The following is a 20,426-nucleotide window of genomic DNA, read 5'->3' on the forward strand; positions in this document are numbered from 1 at the left end:
TAAATATTTCTACCATAGTGTACTGTTGTAGCTTTCTGAAATGCTAACACTTTTAAAATATATTCAGTTATTAAAAGTTATTTAAGAAGCCTCCATCCTAGTTGACAATGGCCTAACCCAAAAAAATACTCTTAGTGGATTGTAAGGGGTCTCATTAACTGGTCTTCTTAGCCATTTCAGATAACTAATGTAGCTTAAATGTCCAGAAAAATCCACACTTCAACAATCAATCTGCTAAGTGGGTCTTTCATGAAAGAAAACAGCTTTCTACCTTTCTGTTATTTCTGCTTTCATTGATCATCTAGTCTTTTGTTTTGTTTGTTTTTGCCCTTGTTGTAAGGCTGGTGGGATCTTAGTTCCCCCCAAGCAGGGACTGAACGAACCCACACCCTCGGCAGTGAGCACGAGTTCTAACCACAGGACCAGCAGGGAATTCCTAAGCAAGTCATCTAGGCTTAAAAGCTGATTAATTTTTTTCTTCACTCCTCTGAGTGCTTTTTCAACTACATTCTGATGTATTTTGTGCCTCTTTTTATAGACATTTACATTGGGAAATTTCCTAACATCAAGAATAAGTTCTGATTTTTCAAGGTAGAGCTTGATGGAAAGTCACGGTTTTTAATAAGCAAGAAATTAAATTCTACTTTACTCTTACTAGTATATTTTCCCAGGTTTCAAGCAGATGCGACAGAATAAGCTTCTATTTTTTAAGTTCCAAAAGTTCTTGAATGGTCTCATTATTTAAAAGGTTTGCTGGTTGAATGGAAGATAGGAAATTCAGTCCACCACCTTTCAAAATTTTCTTAGTGATATATTCCAGAGAACAGCCAGGAGGCAATAATATTGATTTTAATGTCCACCCTCTTCTGTCTCAATGCCATCTCTCATTAGTCTGGAATTAGTATTCCCACATATGAAATAAAATGAGTAATTTGAAAAATTATTTCCTTTTGCATACTGTCCTTTAGATTCTCAGAATCCTGCCAACTGTTTCAAAAAAGAAACTCAACTTCATAAATTGAAAAGATTAAAGCACTTAAAAATTGTGATTAAAAAAACACTCAACTAAATCTTCATAACTATCAGTACATGTTATTTGCTAATTCTACATTATCTCTGAACTAATATTTTATTTGCAAAACTTTGTACATAAATCCAGATTACATGAATTCAAATAGCTATTTAGAAAATTATGAAGCCACATGGCAATTATTTTGTGATCTGCTTGTAGCCAACTTTCAGTTTGTTTGTTTTTTAAGGAAAGTGGGACTAAAATAGAATAAAAAGTAAAATATCTAGCTAAATTTTTCTTTACTTCCAAGTAGTGAGAAGGACTGACTGAGTTTCATTTTTCCACTTGTTAATCTCCTCCTGCCCTTTGTGAAAGTAAAAAATAAACTGTGGTGTGTCTAAAAGATGGACAGCCAGTAAAAACGTGTGTGTGTGTGTTTAAGTGTCTGTATAATCAAGAAAACTAGATAATCCAAAAACCAGAAAATCAGTCTGTGAATAAATCAAGTCTTCTAATATGCATCTGTGTGAGCTGAGTCTGAAGAAAAACATTACGTCTAAAGAAAAACATACTTTCCCCTACTAAGGGCCTATTTTTAGTCTCTCTTACAAGTCAAACCCTCTTTTTAGGTTTTGCTGATATTTCTCTAGTTAATGGCTCTTCTATTTTATGGAATCATCACTCTTGGATGTCCTTACAATATATGCCATAGTTCTGGGTTTAGGACAGGAACTGGGTGAGTTGAATGCACAGGTTTTTATTTTTGTTTTTTTCTGTTCCTCACGGTCCTTCAGATTTTCAAGAATTCTGCCAGCTAGTCCAGGAAAGAAACTCAATACCATAAGTCAAAAAAATTAAAACACTTATGAACTATGATATTTAAAAGTAAAACAAACCTTCAGTTACTAAGATCAGTGCACACTAACTGGCAGAATTCCTGAGAAGTTGAAGGAAAGTAAGGAGGAGCAATTTTTTTTAGAATTACTAGGTGGTAGAACTAATTTCTGTTTAGATTTAAGAGATATCCTACTTGTCATTATAAAAGATTTTTCTATGGATGTTCCCTCTAGCACTGTAAAATAGTAAATGTCTTCCTTCTCTATCCCAACTCATCCCCCATATTTCAAACCAGAGAAATGAACAAGACAAATCTAATTACATCTGTCTCCAACAAAATAATTACTTTTCTCATAATGTACAGCACTGCAAAATCTGTCATTCTTCATTCATTAACCTTCGTGCAAATAAGAATTAAATATGTCAGCTTTTCTTTCTTAAACTGACTTATGGATCAATAATCTACTTTGATTATAGACATTTCTATTTCTAAATAGTTGTTACAATTATCACAAAGTGGACACTAGATTTTTTAAGTATTATACTTCTGAATGTAAGAAACATACTACCTAAATAGCACACTTGTTTAAGTCCATCTGTCTTAATAAATTCTTTAAAAAAAAATTTTATTGTGAAATATATGGAGTTATTATATATGAAATTACAATTATGGAATTGAATACTTTATGTGTGTGTGCCTTTACAGTGCCTGTAAGATCATGTGTCTTCTTACAAGTAAATATAGTCTATTCTTTGCTAAATAATATTTTATTGTATGATTACACCATTGTTAACCTAATCTGCTAATGAGGGACAACTGGGGTGCTTAGAGTTTTTGGCCAGTACAATCAATATTGCTTTGAATATTAATGTACAAGTCTCTTGGTGTACCTGGAAATGCATTTCTCCTGTGTATATGCAGGAACAGAAGTTAAGTCATAGGCATTTCTCCAAAGAAGACATACAGATGGACAAGAGGTACATGAAAGAATGTTCAGCATCATTAATTATTAGAGCAATGCAAATCAAAACTACAATAAGTATCACCTCACACCAGTCAAAATGGCTATAATCAAAAAGTCCACTCACAATAAAGGTGGAGAAGGTGTGAAGAGAAGGGAACCCTCTTACACTGTTGGTGGGAATTTAAATTGGTACAGCCACTATGGAGAACAGTATAGAAGTTCCTTAAAAAACTAAACCTAGAGCTACCATATGACCCCACAATCCCACATCTGGTTGTATATCTGGAAAAAACAAAAAAACACATGGTCCAAAAGGATACATGCACTACAATGTTCACTGCAGCATTGTTTACAACAGCCAAGACATGGAAGCAACCTAAATGCCCATCAACAGAGGAAGGGATAAAGAAAATGTAGTACATATGTACAATAGAATATTACTCAGCCATTAAAAAGAATGAAATAACGCCATTTGCAGCAACATGAATGAACCTAGAGATTGTCATACTGAGTGAAGTTAAGTCAAACAGAGAAAGAGACATATAAGAAATATTGTATGACATCCTTATAAGCAGAATCTAAAAGGAAATGATACAAATGAACTTATTTACAAAACAGAAACAGATTCACAGACTTATGGTTGCCACTGGAGAAGATGGGGGACAGAGTAGTTAGGGAGTTTGGGACTGACATGTACACACTGCTATATTTAAGATGGATAACCAACAAGGACCTACTACATAGCACAAGGAACTCTGTTCAATGTTATGTGATATCCTGGATGGAAGGGGAATTTGGGGGAGAATGGATACATGCATGTATATGGCTAAGTCTCTTTGTTTTCCACCTGAAACTATCACAACATTGTTAACTGGCTATATTCCAAAATAAAATAAAAAGCAAAAAAAAGTCATAGGGTATGCACATCTTCAGCTTTAGTATATTATATCACACTGCTTTGCAAATTTCTTTTCCCATCTTGTGACCTTTTTTATTTTTTTTTTTTTTTCATATAGGAGAATGGTTTATTATAAAAGACTGTACATAAAATTTAGACAACAGGTTATATACAAAATTAAGAGAACAGTCCACTTGAAAAAATGAAGAAGGTAGCTGATCACCAGTGATACTGAAATCATGTTTAAGATTAACAAAGGCAAAATGCGTATGCAACAGTCACATTGATTTGGTAGCAATAATGGCCTTTAATTTTCAGAAATAAACATCTTGCACTAGTCTAACCATTTACTACACTGTTGTAAGTCTGAAACGCCCAGTAGTACATAACTAACTTGAAATCCAAACAAATCATTGAAACACAGAAACCCACAACTGAGGGCTCTACTTTAATGGCCTAGGCAGCAGAGATTATACACGACGAGAAAGAACCCCTCGAACCCTCCCTCAAGGGGAGACACGCAAAGTGCACACGTTGCATTTCAATCATGTCAGAGACAGTACAACTCTGTTGGTCAGGTATATCCCTGTTCAGTGATTAATACATGGCACACCTTTTCCCCCCATTTACTTTATATTTAAAATCTTTTTATGTTGCAAGTGCCAGGAGATGGGTTAAACAGTGCCTATTCAAAAATCCACTGCATTTACTTCTACTGAAAAAAAAAATGTAAAAGATAATTAGCATTTCCTATCAGTGAATCAGTATATGACAGTCCACTGGAAAACCAGAGGACTTGGAACAGTCCTTAAGAATCTCACCTACAGCATGTGCACTTTGACACATTATCTTAGCTTTGTAAAAGTTACTTTAGAAAAGGAATTCAGTAGACTGACTTGTAAATAACCATCTCTGATTTTAAATTCTGCAAAAATCAGCCACTGCTATTGGGATAGATTGAGATAAGGCTAAATTTTCTTCCAAGTTAATATATTGAGAAAATAGAACCATAATTCTGCAATAAATTGGTATCTTTTATTTATCATTATTTTTAAAGCAAACCACTGAAGGAAAGGACAAAAACCTTTGGTTCACTTATGTATTTATGAATGAAAAAAATTTATAATGCAAATTCACTGATTAAAAAAACTTAGGTACAAATTACAACATTACAGGTAACCCTTTGTTTTTGTTTCACGTGGAGAACTTAGAGACTCAGTTCATCTCAAGAGACCTAAGTACGAGTACTCCCAAGTAAGTATTACACAAACTGGAAGCATCCTGGACTTTTTAAAAGTATATTTCAACACATAAATGTGTATGCATGCTTTAAACAAACAGTACATTTCAAGAATGAGCACGTCTAAACAGAAAGTATGACCAGCACCAGCATTTAAGTGTTCTGATTTTTGTATTAGTCTGAGAGAGCGTTAGTGACCATGCTGCACCGACACATGATGGCACGATCTGAGTCACGGTTTGTTAAGTAGATCCCACACCCCCAGAACGTTTAGGCTGGTCATCAGGTTAACAATGCATAAGGAAGTATGTAAGCACAATCTGTGACAGGCAGCCTCGTGTAGAATGCTGTTCAGTGATCCGCAAACTGCCTCGGAGATTTATGCTTATAGGTAGACATTCAATTATACCAATAAAACAGCATGTTCTGAAAATATGGGCACATTTTAAAACATTTTAAGACAATTCTGTTAACCATTAATAGTCCCACAGTATGACTGAGTGATAATAAGAACCTACTTTAAAAGCAAAAATTTAATCAGTATAGTGCATGATTGACTCCACATAGTTTCCTGGGAACAGACCAGTCACTCGATTGCAGACTCCTTCATACCAGCCATCGTCGTTTTTCTTGATTACATAGATGATTGCACCCTCCATAAATGACAGCTCATCATCCTTGTCTTTTGTATAATCGTATATTGCCACAACTTTCTCAATATAATTCTTGGGGGCCCAAGCAGGATCCCCATCTGCGTATGGGTCGTTATACTGAACTACCGCGGCCTCCTCATCTTCATAATCCACTGGTGGTGGAGGTGGCGGAGGTGGTGAGTCGTCAAACAAGGGGATGTCGTCTGGTGGAGGTGGTGGAGGTGGAGTTGGACTATCAGCAATTGAATTCTGAGAATAAAGTGGCCCTCCATTAACATGAGGCTGAGCAGAAAACGGAGCCGTCACAGAGGGGGTCCGTCTGTATCCACCAGAAGATGTCGAGGAGGTGGTAGAGTTGTGCCGAGAAATCTGCCTGGTCATTGTGCCATACTGGGAACCAGGAGCTGAGCCCGGGGCTGCTGGTCCAATGGTGGGTGGTGAGGGTGTAGGCACGGCGATGGGAATGCCAATACTGCTGCTACCACTGTTCTCTCGGCTGCCGCTTCCTCCGCTGCTTCCACTGTGTGTCCTCGGTCTCTGATTTAAAGAAGCCGTCCTGCCTGGACTATGCTGACTTCCCAGCCTCGCAGGACTTGTCATGTAGTCATTAGGAACTGTTGGAGGTTTAACAGGCTCAAGGGTTTTGTAAGGAGTATTTCGTCCCAGCGTTCCCCGGCCTGACATGGGAGGACTCGGTGGTTTCTGAGTAGGAGGATTTGTTCTCGACAGTGTGCCAGTTCTTGCAGGCTGGTTATTTCCATGCTTGACGCCGTGGCCCACATCATCCAGAACCGTATAGTCAATAGGCTTCCGAATATACCTGACAGGCCGCTCCATGTTCGCAGGTGCTATTATTTTGTGAGTTCTTGATGTATTCTTATTTGTCGTCAAAATACCAATCTCTCTTCGAGCCACTTTCTCTTTATGAATGTCCACAGTCTGTGAGATATGATTGATGGAAGACTCCATTCTCCGGAGCTGAGAGGCTTGGATGTCCAGCAGTTGGAGCACATTGTTAGCCAATGCATTTATTTGATAAGCGACACTAGCTAGGGATTGAGTTGTATAGGCTTTGGTCTCTTCTAAAGCTTTTCTCTTGTCTGTAGCCTGTATGTAGTTGTTTTCACAGTAGTCCGCTACTCGAGTCAGGTTCTGGTAACTCTCAATCAGCGCCCTCTTGGCGGACGGGATTTCCTCCTCTAGTAACATCTGCAGCTCTGCCATTTTCCACCCCTCCGCATCGCTTCCTCTCGCGTTAAAGAGACAGAGGCAACAGCAAGGTCCGCGGCGGCTCCGAGCACCTCACAGCCCGGATACAAACCGCCTGCCCGCCCTCCCGCCTGGTATTGTGGGACAGCACCTCCTTCTCTTCCTCCTCACTTTCTCCACCCGCCTCCACGCACTTCGCGCAGGCCTTGTGACCTTTTTTAATTTCTTGACTGTACCTTTTGATAAATATAAGTTCTTAATTTTAATGTAATAATGCATTGACATGAAATTTTTCTGTTATGGTTAGTGATTTTATGTCTATTTAAAAAGTTCTTCCCTGAGATGATGTCAGAAACTTACTTTGAAATAATCCACTGGCGGGGGGGGGATTGGACATGTGTCCATATGTGGACATAATTAACAAATTATGGACCTGAGTGATGGGTTTACAGGAGTTTACTATATTATTCTCTCTACTTTTTATACAAAAATTTAAAGTTTTCAATAGTAAATTTTTGAAAATGTTATTAAAAACTCCTGGATTTAAGTGATTATAAGAAGGTTGCAGGATAAAGGCTAATATATAACTGCAATGAACAAGCGAAATCTGAAATTAAAAACACAATATTATTAGCATATCAAAGAAAATATGGTATAAATTTAATAAAGTATGTATAAGATATATATGAGGTAAACTACAAACTACAAACCTCTGAGGAAAAAAGTGAAAGAATTAAATAAATGGAGAGATATTCTATGTTCATGGATAGGAAGACTCAATATTGTCAAGATTTCAGTTCTTCCCAATTTGGTCTACAGATTAAATGCAATCTCAATCAAAATACTAGCAATTTAATTTGTGAATACTGACAAACTGATTCTAAAGTTTATATGAAGGACTTCCCTGGTGGTCCAGAGGTTAAAGTCCTGGTCTGGGAAGATTCCACGTGTCATGGAGCAACTAAATCATCTGTACCACAACTATTGAGCCTTCACTCTAAAGCCCACATGCCCACATGCTGCAACTACTGAAGCCCGAGTGCCAAGAGCCCATGCTCTGCCACCAGAGAAGCCACTGCAATGAGAAGCCCATGCACTGAAACTAGAGAGTAGCCTCTATTTGCCACAACTAGAGAAAGCCCATGTGTGATAACGAAGACTGAGTGCAGCCAAAAATAAATAAACTAATGAAAGAATAAGTAAATAAATAAATTTGCTTTATTTAAAAAAAAATAGTTTATATGGAGAAGCAAGACCCAGAATAACCAGCACAATATTGAAAGAGAATAAAGTTCAGAAACTGACACAAACTTTAAGACACACTATAATGCTACAGTAATCAAGACAGTACAGTATTGGTGAAAAAAATAAACAAAATGATCAATGGAACAGAACAGAGTTCAGAAATAGACCCACACGGATTATAATCAACTGATCTTTGACAAAGGAACAAAGGCATACAAAGTGAACCAAAGATTGTCTCTTTAACAAACAGTGCTAGAACCACTGGACACCCACATGCCAAAAAAATGAATCTAGACACAGACCTTACACCTTTCACAAAAATTAACTGAGAATGGATCACAGACCCAAATGTAATATAAAACTGTAAAACTCCTAGAAGATAACTTAGGAAAACATCTAGATGACCTCAGGTTTGGCAATGACATTTTAGACACAACACCAAAGGTACAGTACATGAAAGAAGAATTGATAAGTTGGACTTCATTAAAATTAAAAACTGCTCTGCAAAAGACACTGTCAAGAAAATGAAAGACAAGCCACAGGCTGGGAGAAAATATTTGCAAAAGATTCAAAATTTACGAAAAATTCCTAAAACTCAACAATAAGAAACAATACAATTAAAAATGGGCCAAGGACCTTAATAAACACCTCACCAAAGGAGATATATGGATGAAAAATACTCATATGAAATGATGTGCCACATCATATGTCATTAGGCGAATGCAAATTAAAATGAGCTACCACTATACATCTCTTAGAATGTCCAAAATTGAGAATATTAACATCAAAGCTAGCAAGGATGTGGAGCAATACGAACTCTCATTCATCAGTACTGGGAATGCAAAATGATATAGTCATCTTTGGAAGATAATCTGGTACTTACTTATAAAACTAAGGATCCTTTCACCCTATGATTCAGCAATTGCACTGTTCGGTATTTAACCAAAGACGATGAAAACTTACGACCACACCAAAACCTGAACGTGGATGTTTAGAGAAACTTTATACTTACGACTGCCAAAAATTGGAAATAACCAAGGTGTATTTCAGTAGGTAAATAGATAAACTATGATACATTCAGGCTTCCCAGGTGGCGCAGCTGGTAAAGAATTGGCCTGCAACATGGGAGACCTGGATTCGATGCCTGGGTTGGGAAGATCGCCAGGAGGAGGGCATGGCAACTCACTCCAGTGTTCTTGCCTGGAGAATCCCCATGGACAGAGGAGCCTGGCGGGCTACAGTCCATGGTGTTGCAGAGTCAGACACGACCAAGACATGCACAGCAGCACAGCATGATACATTTAGACAATGGAATACTAGCCAGTGCTAAAAAGGAATGAGCTAATGAGCCCCGAAAAGACATGAAGGAATATTACTAAGTGAAAGCAGGCAATTTGAAAAGGCTACACACTGTATGATACCCATTACATGACATTCTGGTAAGACAAAACTATGGAGACAGTAAAAAGAACAGTGGTTACCAGAGGTAAGGAGGATGAAAAGATTGAATAAGCAAAACACAGAAGTTTAACAGTAGGTCTGCTAAATTACTCTGAATGATACAATACCAGTAGATATACGTGACTGTATATTTGTACAAATCCAAAGAATGTGCAACAAGAGTGAATACTAATGTAGACTATGGAATTTCAGTGATAATGATGTATCAGTGTAGGTTCATCAACTGTAACAAATGTGTAATTTTGGTGAAGGATGTTGACAATGGGGGAGGTTTTGCATGCTTAAGGGCAGGAGGCATATGAGAAATCCCTGCACTTCCTGCTTAAAATCTATAACTGCTCTAAAAATAGTCTATTAAAACATATAAAAAATGCTACTAAGGAAAAAAGTAAAAATGACAACAACAATAAAAAAACTAATGGTCCTTCTTACTGTCAGGTCTGGAAAGATGGTCTTCTAAATTATCATTTACAAGTTTTGCTGTTTTGCCATTTATATTTGGATCTATAGCCCAAACCCTGGAACTGATTTACAGGTATGAAGTAAAGTAAGAAATCACTTGAGACTCCCTTAGACAGCAAGGGGAGAAGGAAATGGCAACCCACTCTAGTACTCTTGCCCAGAAAATCCCACGGGAGAAGGCTGGTAGGCTACAGTCCATGGGGTCACAAGGAGTCGGACACGACTGAGCGACCTTACTTACTTACTTACTTAGACAGCAAGGAGCTCAAACCAGTCAATCCTAAAGGTAATCAACCCTGAATATTCATTGGAAGGACTGATACTGAAGCTCAAGCTCAAATACTTTGGGCCACCTGATGTGAAGAGCTAACTCACTGGAAAAGATTCTGTTGCTGGGAAAGATTGAGAGCATGAGGAGAAGAGGATGAGAGGATGAGATGGTTGGATGACATCATCAACTCAATGGACATGAGTCTGAGCAAACTCCAGGAGATAGTGAAGGACAGGGAAGCCTGGTGAGCTGCAGTCCATGGGGTCACAAAGAGTTGGACATGACTGAGTGCCTAAACAAGTAAAGTAAGTAACAAGAGATATATCTTTACCATATGGATTTCTAAATGTCTCAGAACAGAAAAAAGACCATCCTTTCCTCAGTGTTCTTCAGTATCACCTTTTCAAGAAATAAAACTCTTCATATGAATAGATCTGTTTCTAGGCTCTGTTCTTCATTTGTCTATATTTCTGACTTAAGGCTATTTCATATTATCTTAATTACTGTGGCTTTGTCATATCTTAATATCTGATACAACAAATTCTCAGGCCTTGCTGTTGTCCTTCAAGAATTCTTTAGCTATTTTTGGCACTATGCATTGTTATATACATTTCAGAATCATTTTGTCTAACTATATTTTTAAAAAAAGTGTTTTTTTTTTTTTTAATGGGAATTGGTGGTTTAGTTGCTAAGTCGTGTCCGACTCTTACGATCCCATGGACTGTAGCCCACCAGGCTCCTCTGTCCATGGGGATTCTCCAGGCAAGAATACTGGAGTGGGTTGCCATTTACTTCTCCAGGGGATCTTCCCAACCCAGGAATCAAACCCAGGTCTCCTGCATTGCAGGCAGATGATTTATGAACCGAGCTATGAGGGAAGCCCTTAATGGGAACTGCATTAAACCTATTACATAAATCCATTTTGAATGACAGTTATCTTCAAAATATTGAGTCTTCCAACCCATGAATGTGGCATATCCTTCTACTTAAATGTTCTTTTTTTCAATAATGCTTTATCACTTTCTGATAGTGTTTTTACACATCTTTCATTAAATTTCTATTTTATACTTTTGGTAAAGTTGTAAGCGGCATCTATTTTTAGATTTCATTTTCTAACTTCTTATTGCTGATGTAAATAGGTGGGACTGCTTTTTGTAAAATGATCTTATATTCAGCAACATTGTTAAAATCACTAATTCTAATAGTTTAGATTATTTTGGGCTTTCTATGTAGGTATCTAAAAAGTCCCACAGAAAACATCAACACAGGCTGAAATGCTGAGACAGCTTTTCCTTTGAGGTCAAAAAAACAAGACAAGATGCTTGTTTTATTACTTCTTTTCTATTTCTCCTAACTTTACTGAAGAATAACTGACAAATATAGTTGTATATGTTTATAGTATACAGCATAATGCATTGTGGAAAGATTAACAAGATCAAGATAATTAACACATTCATCATCTCATATAGCACATAGCTAACTTTCTTGCTTCATTACTTCTGGTCAACTTGTGGTCTTAGCAATTACAATAAAGCAAGAAAAAGAAGAAATATCATAAATATTAGAAGTCTATTATTCATTGATCATCCCATTTCCTTTAACATTTTTGAATTTTTTTCTTTTCCTAACTTCTTAAGATAGACACTCAGCTCACTGATCTGCAGACTGTACCTCAGAGGTATTGCAGATTTGGTTCCAGACCACTGCAATAAGGTAAATACTACAATACAGTGAGTCACACAAATTTTTTGGTTTCCCAATGCATATAAAACTTATGTTAAAAAAAAAACTTATGTTTATACTATGCTGTAGTCTGTGAAGTGTGCAATATGTCTTAGACTTATGTCTAATTATGTTTTAAAAAATCAATGAATGTATCTTAATTAAAAAAAAATAATTTATAACCCATCATCTGAGGATACAGGGTTGCTACAAACCTTCAATAAAAAGAAAAAAACAACACACTATCTGCAAAGTGCAATAATATCAACCAACTCAATGGACATGAATTTGAGCAACCTCCGGGAGAACTAGTGAAGGACAGGGAAGCCTAGGGTGCTGCAGTCCACAGGGTTTCAAAGAGCTGCAACATGACTTAGTGACTGAACAACAACAACATCCAGAACATTTTTCTTTTGCTTAGTCACCATTTTTTTCCTACTGCAGTAAAAAAAAAATGCATACCATAAAATTTACCATCTTAACCATTTCTAAATGTATGGTCAGTTGTATTAAGTGCGTTCACATTTTTGTACAACCAATCTGCAGTCTTTTCATCTTGCAAAATTAAAACTTCATAATCTATTGAACAATACCCCATATCCCCCAGTCCCTAGCAACCACCATTCTTCTATTTTTCTGAATTTAACTAATCTAGATATCTCATACAGGTAGAATCATACAATATTTGTATTTTTGTGATGGGCTTGTTTCACTTAGCATAATATCTTTAAGGTACATCTATGTATCTAGTTTCCCTGGAGATTATAATGTCTGTTCAGTTCAGTTCAGTTCAGTTCAGTCGCTCAGTTGTGTCTGACTATTAGTGACTTGCAAAATCCTAATATTAATTAGTAGCTTTACCCTCTTCCTTGACAAAGCAAGAAAGCTTATGTCCCTCCAAACTTATGGGTTATTGATTTTGTATTATCCTTTATGTATGTTTAAATACTAATAAGACATGCTTATTATTTTTATACAATCAATATTCATTTAGATTTGCCCATAAATTTGTGGTTTTCATTGCTGTTCATGCCATCCTGCATCTCCAACTGGGTCATCCTTCTTCTCTATTCAGAATACCTTTAGAATTTTCCTCAGTGGATTCTGATAGTGATGATTTCTGTTTTATTTTGGGGGTTTTATTTCTGTTTAAGCCATTTATTTTTTCTCTGTTCCAGAAGGATATTTTCACTGCAGATAATGTGTGTAGAATTGTAGACTGGCAGCTATTTTTATTCAGCCCTTTCAAGATATCATTCCTCTGTCTTCTATTCTTTCTGTTGAGAAATTTGGCTCATTTTATTCTTTCAAGATTGTAAGATTTTCAAGATTTCCAGTTCTATGTTAAATTTTTCCAAGTATTCTTTATTTCCTTGAACACTTTAAGAATATTTAAGTCCGTTTGGGATAAGTCCAATATTTGGGGCTCCTGTATGTCATTTCTGTTGCTACTGCTTCTTGTTCCATGCTGTTACTGTTTCATTGCCTCATGTTTCTAATTATTTTTCTTTGTGTACTAAAGACTCATAAATTTTAAAAATTTATGGTAAAAGTAATTTGTGAGGTTATCGTCTTCCCGAGAAGATTTGTTTGCATGCACCTATATTACCTCAAACCTATCCTAGAGCAAAGGGGGATGACAAGGGCCCCCTTACACCCCAGAAGGCCCTCTTCATCAACTGCAGTCTGCCTGGCTCCAGGGCTTGTCAGCATTCAGTTTCTCAGCTACTCTATTCTCTCTGCTTCATCCAAGCCCCTTGTATGAGTTATCAAGAGCAGTCAAATTCATAGACAAAAGTAAGATGGTGGATGTCAGGGGCTGAGGGAAGGGAGAATAGGGAGTCACTGTTCAATGGGTACAGAATTTCAGTTTTACAAGGTGAAAAAAAGTTGAGGTAGGGAGGGGAAAAGAGAAATATATCAGTAGCCCTGTATAAGACAAAAGGTACCAAAGGGATTAAGTGATAGCACATGGTACCACAGGATAAAGAAATGGTCACATATGATCAACTATGAAGCTCCAGTCAGCTATTTTAGTGTTTCAGAGGTTTAAATATCAAATGTGGAGGTATTTTATGGCTGAATAGTTTTACAAAGGAGAAAAGAGGAAGAGAGAGAACTAAATATAAATGTGAGATGAACATCAACAAAAAAGTACACTACTTACGAATTTGCTCTTATCATTGTAATCTGATATAGTCAAGACACTGACAGGCAAACAGTTTTCACATCTAGAACAGTCACTATCAGCAGAGTGATATCTAGTATATCCCTCTTAAGACAGTGATTCAAAAAAATTGTTTTAATCTCTAGGATGATTTTGATACACAGTTAAGTTTGGGAGATAAAATCATCTGACAAATCAGTACTCTTAAAATATAAAATAAAATTACAATGCTTGGTCTCACCCTTCTCTAGTGTCTAAAGGCTCTTTGAGACAGAATCAGGAATAATGTAAGATAGACTAATAACCTGTGAGAATCACAACTAAGTCTATATTCCCAATCTTGGTTACCCCTAGAGCTGGCTTTCTGTCATCCAGTGCTGAATTCAGCGATGAGAGAGGAAAAGGTAAAAAATGATGCATACCTATCCCACTATAAATTCACACTGTAAATTTAATAAGGTCTCAAATATTTGACATGAGTTCTACTCACAGGTTCTTTTGTTTATCTCATGATTTTCAACATTTAGATGTCAAAAAAACAGTACACAAAAACCAAGGGTAAGCCCACAGGAGATTTCTAGCAGAAACATTTTTTTACCTAGTTAACTAGTAAGTCACATGAGTCAGTAGACCATTTAAGGTCTAAAGACCTACTCACTAGTGCCACTACTTAACTCAGTGCTAGTCAAACAATCTATAATAACTAATCACTGTTTCAATTTCTAATCCTTTGAGCCCCAATACTTTTATAAAATATAATAAAAACTGGGCTGAAGGGCTAAGATGGAGTGAAAGTGTTAGCTACTTCAGTCGTGTCCAACTCTTTGGGACCCCACGGATTGGAGACCCTTGCCCCACAGAATTCTCCAGGCAAGAATACTGGAGTGGGTAGTCAGTTCCTTCTCCAGGGAATCTTTCAAACCCAGGTCTTCAGCACTGGAGGCAGATTCGTCACTGGCGGAGCCACCAGGGAGGCCCAAGAGGCAGTCAACAAGCTGGCAAATCCTCTCCTTACAACGCAGGAACGAAACCGAATAAAACTGCCAAGGACCACGTCAGGGCTATGGAAATCAACCACAGGCACACAACAAACTACTGAGAACCTGCCAGAGTCTTATGTCAGAAAAGTGGAGTCTATACCCTTCGTGCCTAGGACTGCTCCCATTCTATTTCCACCTGCTGGGGAACAATAGCTTCTATTAGGGCGGGAAGGCCATGAAAATCAACAGCTTTATTCCCAGAGAAAGCAGCCTTGATTTGGAGAGGACAGCAAAAACCTCTGTCAGCTACAGTATAGAACTCAGTAGGAAATGAAAAACTTGCTCCTTTGCTCTTCTGCATTTGGAGTCTTAGTTGACTGAGTGGTAAACAAACAGGAAATTTATCAGAGAAATCCTATAAATGAAAGCCGCAGTAAAGCTGGAGAGAGTATTCTCTGGCAGTCCAGTGGTTAGAACCCTATGCTTTCACTGGTTGGGGAACTGAGATCCTGCGAGCAGTGTGGTGCAGCCAGCAAAAAAAAAAAAAAAAGAAAAGTTAAATAAACTCTCTACACATCCCTAACTAAATGAGAAAGTATGCATGTGCACTGGGGAGACCCAAGAGGCCAGTGGAAAGTAAAAGTCAATGTAAAACTCAGAACTGTCTGAACTCAATGTGCTCCACACAAATCAGTCAGCAGAGGATAAAAGTCTATAGGTTTGAGATGTCTTGAGCACAACCCTGGTCCAAATCACTGGCTGACCACTAAACACTGAAGACGCAGGGACAATCCCTTAAAAAGCACAGTTAAAAAATAAAAATTAGAATTAAAAAATGTGCTGATTAGTGAGTGTACACATGGAGGAAGTAGATTCTTCATTACATTCAGACTAAGTTTTAAAAATACCCTCAGAAAATTAATACAAACCCAGAGTTAATACAATATATGATCTAAACTATCTACTTTTTAAAAAAATTTTAAAAGAAGAAAGATTCACTCATATACAGGAAAAAACCCAAACACCAATCAATAGAAACATATTCTGCAAGGGCTCAGCTAGTAGACTTAAAGACTTTAAAACAGTTAATATAAACATATTCAAAGAATTAAAGGAAAATATGGTCACACTGACTCAGCAAACAGAGAATCTCAATAGAGAAACAATGACAAAAAGGAGCTAAAAAGAAAGTTTAACTAAAAATACAATACCCAAATGAAAAATTTACTACATAGACCTAACAGCAGATCTGAGATGGCAGAAGAATCAGCAAACTTTAAAAGAAATCAACAAGGCTTCCCTGGTGGCTCAGTGGTAAAGAATCCACCTGCCAATGCAGGAGACACAGGTTCAATCCCTGGTCTGGGAAGATTCCACATGCTGCAGGACAACTAAGCCCATGAACCACAACTATTGAACCCCAAAAGTTCTAAAGCCTGCACTTTGGAGTAAGAGAAACCACTGCAATGAGAAGCTCATGCACCGCAACTAGAGAGTAGCACCCTCTCAGTGCAACCAGAGAAAAGTCCAAGAGCAACAAAAACCCAGCAGAGACAAACAAATAAGTAAGAAATCAATAGAAAGTAAACAATCTGAAATAAAAAAGGGGGGGGCAAGAAAAATGAACATAGCCTCAGTTACCTCTGGGATAACATCAAACTTACCAATATACATATATACTAGGATTTCTAGCAGGAGAGGCAAGAGTGAAAGCAGCAGGAAAAAAAATTTTTTGATGAAATAATGCCCAACATTTGATGAAATTCCCAAGAGGGCCATACCAAGCTGTATAACAGTCAAACTGTTAGAAGAAAAGAAGAAAATCTTACCAGCAACAGTAGAAAAATACCTTATCACAAACAAAGAATAATATGACACATTCACTGGAATGGCATATTCTAAGGGCTAGAGAAAAAAAAAAAGTCAAAGAAGAATTCTATATCCAGTAAAACTATTCTTCAAAAATGAAGGTTAAAATACAAACATTCCACAGTTTTAAAAAGGCTAAAAGAATACATTCCCATCAGGTACACCCTTCAAGAAAAACTAAAGGAAGCCCTTCAGGCTGAAAGGAAATGAAGCCAGACAGGAATTCAAATCCAGAGCAAAGAATTAAGGGTCCTCAAAATGGTAAAATATTTGGGTAAATATGAGATTAGGTATATATATTTTTTCTCTTCTCCAGTTTCTCCAAAAAGCATAAGATTGTTTAAAGCAATAAATAACATAATATTGTTATAATTAAATATATAGTTATATATAGATATAATGTATATGAAAACAGGAGTACAAAACAGGAGGAGAGGAAATGAGGCTATACTGGAACAAAGTTACTGTATTTTACCAGAATTAAGTCAATATTAGCCTGAAGTAGCTTGTGATAAGTAAAAGGTGCATATAAAAACCTAGAGCAATCATTAATAATTTTTTTAAATGGCTTTAAAAATCAGAAGAATTAAAACACACTAAAAAGTATGTTTAACACACAAGAAGGCAATAAAGGAGTAATAAAGGAATAAAAATGAGACATACAGAAAACAACAAATGGCAGGCATGAACCAAATCATACTGATAATTATTTTAAATGGAAAGGACTAAATAATCAAAAGGTGGAGTTGTTAGAGGGGTTTCCAAGGTGGCACTAGTGGTAAAGAATCCACCTGCCAATGCAGGAGATGTAAGAAACAGGGGTTTGATCCCTAGGTTGGGAAAATCCCCTAGAGGAGGGAATGGCAACCCACTCCAGAATTCTTGCCTGGACAATTCCCATGGACAGAGGAGCCTGGCGGGCTACAGCCCATGGGGTCACAAAGAGCTGGACACTATTGAAGCGACTTAGCATGCACATATGCAGAGTTGTTAGACTGGATAAAAAGCAAGATCTACCTATATAGTGTATACAAGAGATATCCCTTAGATTCCAAGACATAAATAGATTGAAAGTAAAGGATGAAAAATATATTTCTTCCAAACAGTAACTATAAGAGAACTGGAATAGCTATATTACCAGCATAAAAACTAAAACTTTATAAAGACAAAAATATTACTAGAGATAAAAAATTATAATGATAAGAAAATCAATATATCAGCAGTACATAACCAATTATAAATCTATATGCATTTAATAACAGAGTCCTAAAATATGTGAATTAAAAACTAACAGAATAGAAAGGAACAATACACAATTCAACAATTACAGCTGAAGATTTCAAAACTTTTCTCTTAGTAATTGACAGAACTAAACAGAAAATGAGTAAGGATATAGATGATTTGAACATCATAATCACCCAACTTGATCTAACTGACATATATAGAATACTCCACCAAACAGATCAATGCACACTCTCTTCAAGCACACATGGCATATTCTTCTGAACAAATTGTACACTAGACAAACACATCACTAGACAAACATATTACAAGAACAGAAAACTGCAGACCTCTCTCATGAATACAGGTGTAGATATATATTACAAAATATTAGAAAACAGAAAACAGTAACATAGCCAACTATGACCAAGTGGGATTGATTTAACATATGAAAGTTAATATAATGCTCTATATAAATAAAGGAAAAAAACATATGATCATAACAATAGATCAGAGTTTCTCAACTTCAGCAGTACTGACATTTTAAGGCAACAAATCTTTGTTGTGAAGGGCTGTCCTGTGTACTATAGGATGTTTACAGCATCCTGGACCCACACCCACTAGACACCAATAGCACCATGGCCCCAAGGTGTGACCAATAAAACATGTCTCCAGACATTGACAAATATCCCCTAGGGGCAAAATCACCCCTGTTTGAGAACCACTGGAATAGATGCATAAAAAACATATGACAAAATCAGAAACACATTCATGTAAAAACTCAGCAAGGTAAGAAAAGAGAGGACCGTCTTCAAACTGATAAAGGGCTTCCAGGAAAAACCTACATCTAACAGCATGAATTGAAAGTAAAAGTCTCTCAGTCGTGTCTGACTCTTTGTGACCCCATGGACTCTACAGTCCATGGAATTCTCCAGGCCAGAATACTGGACTGGGTAGCCTTTCCCTTCTCCAGGGGATCTTCCCAACCCAGGGATCAAACCCAGGTCTCCCACATTGTAGGCGGATTCTTTACCAGTTGAGTCACAAGGGAAACTCAAGAATACTAGAGTAGGTAGCCTTTCCCTTCTCCAGCGGATCTTCCCAACCCAAGAATTGAATCTGGGTCTCCCGCATTGCAGGTGGACTCTTTACCAACTGAACATCATCAGTCAGTTCAGTTCAGTTCAGTTGCTCAGTCGTGTCCAACTCTTTGCAACCCCATGAATTGCAACACGCCAGGCCTCCCTGTCCATCACCAACTCCCGGAGTTTACTCAAACTCATGCCCATCGAGTCGGTGATGCCATCCAGCCATCTCATCCTCTGTCGTCCCCTTCTCCTCCTGCCCCCAATCCCTCCCAGCATCAGGGTCTTTTCCAATGAGTCAACTCTTCGCATGAGGTGACCAAAGTATTGGAGTTTCAGCTTCAGCATCAGTCCTTCCAATGAACACCCAGGACTGATCTCCTTTAGGATGGACTGGTTGGATCTCCTCGCAGTCCAAGGGACTCTCAAGAGCGTTCTCCAACACCACAGTTCAAAAGCATCAATTTTTTGGCGCTCAGCTTTCTTCACAGTCCAACTCTCACATCCATACATGACCAATGGAAAAACCACAGCCTTGACCAGACAGAGCTTTGTTGGCAAAGTAATGTCTCTGCTTTTTAATATGCTATCTAGGTTGGTCATAACTTTCCTTCCAAGGAATAACTCAACGGTAAAAGATGAAACGCTTCTCTCAAAGGGTGAGAACAAGGCAAAATGTCTGCTCTCATACTTCTTTGTAACAATAAACTGGAAGTTCAAGCCCATGCAGAAAGCAAGAAAAAAGAAATTATAGTCATCTAGAATGGAGGAGAGGAAGAAAAACAACTTTAATCATAGAGGACATGACACTGTATATTGAAAATCTAAGTTACCTACCAAAAACTACTTGAACTAATAAGTGAGTTTAACAACAACAAAAATCAAATGTCCCATTCACAGCAGCACTAAAAAGAATAAATTACTTAGGAACAAACTCAACAAAGAAACTGCAAGGTCTGTGCACTTAAATCTGTAAAACATTGCTGAGAGAAAGCAACATCTAAATAAATGTAGAGATATGCTATAGTCATTAACTGAAAGACTCAATATTGCAAAGATAACCAATTCACCACAAATCTATTGATTCAGTGCAATCACTATCAGACTCCAAGCAGATATTTTTGCATGA

The 20,426-nt window shown here is 37.2% G+C and overlaps 1 protein-coding gene and 1 pseudogene across 4 annotated transcripts in view; both read right to left on the reverse strand.

Annotated features, from left to right (window-relative positions):
• The window catches only part of SPATS2 (spermatogenesis associated serine rich 2), a 159,771-nt gene that overhangs the window by 50,533 nt on the left and 88,812 nt on the right, over window positions 1-20,426 (reverse strand). The gene's annotated exons all lie outside the window — the stretch shown is intronic.
• LOC139030843 (abl interactor 1 pseudogene) lies at window positions 4,000-6,997 on the reverse strand (annotated as a pseudogene).

The sequence above is a fragment of the Odocoileus virginianus genome, chromosome 24, assembly GCF_023699985.2.
Source record: "Odocoileus virginianus isolate 20LAN1187 ecotype Illinois chromosome 24, Ovbor_1.2, whole genome shotgun sequence".
Classification (NCBI taxonomy): Eukaryota; Metazoa; Chordata; class Mammalia; order Artiodactyla; family Cervidae; genus Odocoileus; species Odocoileus virginianus.